This window comes from Acinonyx jubatus, chromosome X (genome assembly GCF_027475565.1).
Source record: "Acinonyx jubatus isolate Ajub_Pintada_27869175 chromosome X, VMU_Ajub_asm_v1.0, whole genome shotgun sequence".
NCBI lineage: Eukaryota > Metazoa > Chordata > Mammalia > Carnivora > Felidae > Acinonyx > Acinonyx jubatus.
Genome location: NC_069389.1, coordinates 80868719 through 80871446, shown reverse-complemented (window position 1 = coordinate 80871446; position 2728 = coordinate 80868719). Strand labels below are relative to the sequence as shown.

Below are 2728 nucleotides of genomic sequence, written 5' to 3'. Positions count from 1 at the left end.
CAAATGGAAATACAGATTATAATTGTTGAATTTTAAAAGGATAATAATAATGAAAACAAAACATACCAGAATCTATGTACAGCAACTGTCAGAGACTTTTTGATGTATTGAATACCTAGATGACGGGTGCCAAGTGGGCAAAATGGTTGAATGGGTTTAAAAGTACAAACTTCCAGCAAAAATAAGTCATGGAGATGTAATGTTCAGTATGGTGACTACAGTTCTATGGTAACAATATTGTCTTGCATATTTGAAAGTTAATAAGAGAGTAGGTGTTAAAAATTATAAGACACAAAATGGTATCTTTTTCAGGTTTTCTTATAATGACCACTTAAGAGTCATGCCGTAAGAAGCAACAACCTCTCCTCTTCCTCTCTGCTATCTGCTCAGCAGCTGCAAAGCAACAACCATGCGTGAGTGCACCTCCATCCAAGTTGACCAGGCTGGTGTTCAGATTGGCAACGCCTGCTGGGAGCTCCTTCAACACCTGTACCAGTGAGATGGGTGCTGGCAGGCATGTGCCTAGGGCAGTGTTTGTAGACCTGGAACCCAAAGTCATTGAGGAAATTCACACTGGAACCTACCACCAGCTTTTCCACCCTGAGCAGTTCATCAGAGGCAAGGAACATGCTGGAAATAACTATGCCTGAGGGCACTACACCATTGGCAAGGAGATCCTTGACCTTGTCTTGGGCTGAATTCCAAAACTGGCTGAACCAGTGCATAGGTCTTCCAGACTTCTTGGTTTTCCACAGCTTTGGAGGGGAACCATTTCTAGGTTCACCTCCCTGCTGATGGAACATCTCTCTGTTAATTATGGCAGGAAGTTTAAGCTGGAGTTGTCAATTTACCTCCCTCCTCAAGCTTCCACAGATGTAGTTGAGCCCTACAACTCCATCCTCATTACCCGCAGCATTCTGATTGTGCCTTCATGGTAGACAATGAGGCTATCTATGACATCTGTCATAGAAACCTCAATATTGAACACCCAACCTACAATAACCTAAATAGGTTTATAGGTCAAATTATGTTCTTCATCACTGTTTCCCTCAGATTTGATGGAGCTCTGAATGTTGATCTTACAGATTCCAGACTAACCTGGTGCCCTATCCCTGCATCCACTTTACTCTGGCCACATATGTTCCCGTCATCTATTCTGAGAAAGCCTACCATTAACAGCTTTCTGTAGCAGAAATCAACAATTCATGCTTTGAGCCAGCCCACCAGATGGTGAAATGTGATCCTCACCATGGTAAATACATGGGTTGTTGCCTGTTGTGTCATGGTGACATGGTTTCCAAAGATATCATTGCTGTCATTGCCACCATCAAGATCAAGTGTACCATTCAGTTAGTGTACTGTTGCCCCACTCGTTCAAAATTGTCATTAATTAATAGCCTCCCACTGTGCTACCTGGTGCAGGAGACCTGTTCAATGTACAGCAAATTGTGTGCATGCTGAGCAACACCAGAGCCATTCTTGAGGTCTGGGCTGGCGTGGAGCACAAGTTTGACCTGATGTATGCCAAGAATGTCTTTGTTCACTGTAATATGAATGAAGGCATGGAGGAATGTGAGTTTTCTGAGGCCTGTGAGAACATGGTTAACCTTGACAATTATTATGAGGAAGTTTGTGTAGATTCTGTTTAAGGAGAGGGGGAAGAAAAAGGAGAGGAATACTAAAGTTAAAAATGTCACAAAGATGTTGCTTTTACAGGAAAGCCTATATGTATTTTTAGGCTCCATGCACTGGAAAGAACAAAAACAATGGCCAATCCAGTAACAATGAGCACCTCTAGGTCCCAGATTGAACTGTCTAAAAACATGTTTCCCTAAGAGGAACTAGGCTTCCTTGGAAAAATGTCTAATTCTGGGACTTTGTAGGGATTGCACCAGGTGAGTTTGGACCAAATGCTTATACCAGAAAACATATCAAAGACACAAATCCCAACCCAAAGGGGATTCCATAGGCCAAAGACAGAACAATTTCAACATCATAGTTATTAATGACTGCAATAGATCCCAAACTCAAATATATAAACATCTAGAGCTCATGAGGACACTTTAAAGGAAAACAAAAAACAAATGAAACCAACTCAATATTCATCTTTGGAGGATATCAGTGAAATATGGCATCGTTTTGAAAAGTGGAAATAGTGCAAAAGTAAGCATTCATTCTTCCTTTCCGTATAGATCAAGTAACCACTTAATTAAGGGGTAGTTTGTTGTATAGAAGAATTCTAGCTAATAAATGCAGAAGAGATTATAGAATTGAAACATCACCCCTTGTATCTGTTAATGAAATGTAGATCTAGGTATTAATATTTAAGAGGATCCAAAAAACCTGAGTGAAAGGCAGATGGGAAATTTCATAGTGAATGGATCAGGTTGAAAACATCTGAACCCAAGGATACATAGCAAAGACAGAGGAGGCAAGACAGCAAGACACAATGATGCTCATGATATAACACTACAAGAAATTAAACCGCACATCTGAGGTACTCTTTCTTAAAAACCAGAATCTGAGCAGGACTCTGTATCTAATTACCAACTTGAAGGAAACAAGAGGGACCAGAGGAACAGAATATACAACACAATAGAGATACAATCACATAATCCAGAATGCAATACCATGGGGCAGAGATCCAGTTTGTGAAGTTAATCAGTGGAACATGAAAATGATAAGAGGACGTTTAGAAGAAAAGAGACCTAAGAGCTGACATCAATTT

At 40.4% G+C, this 2728-nt stretch overlaps 1 pseudogene; it reads left to right on the top strand.

Annotated features, from left to right (window-relative positions):
* Window positions 1–409: 409 nt before the first annotated feature.
* LOC106976279 (tubulin alpha-1A chain-like) lies at window positions 410–2018 on the top strand (annotated as a pseudogene).
* Window positions 2019–2728: the final 710 nt, after the last annotated feature.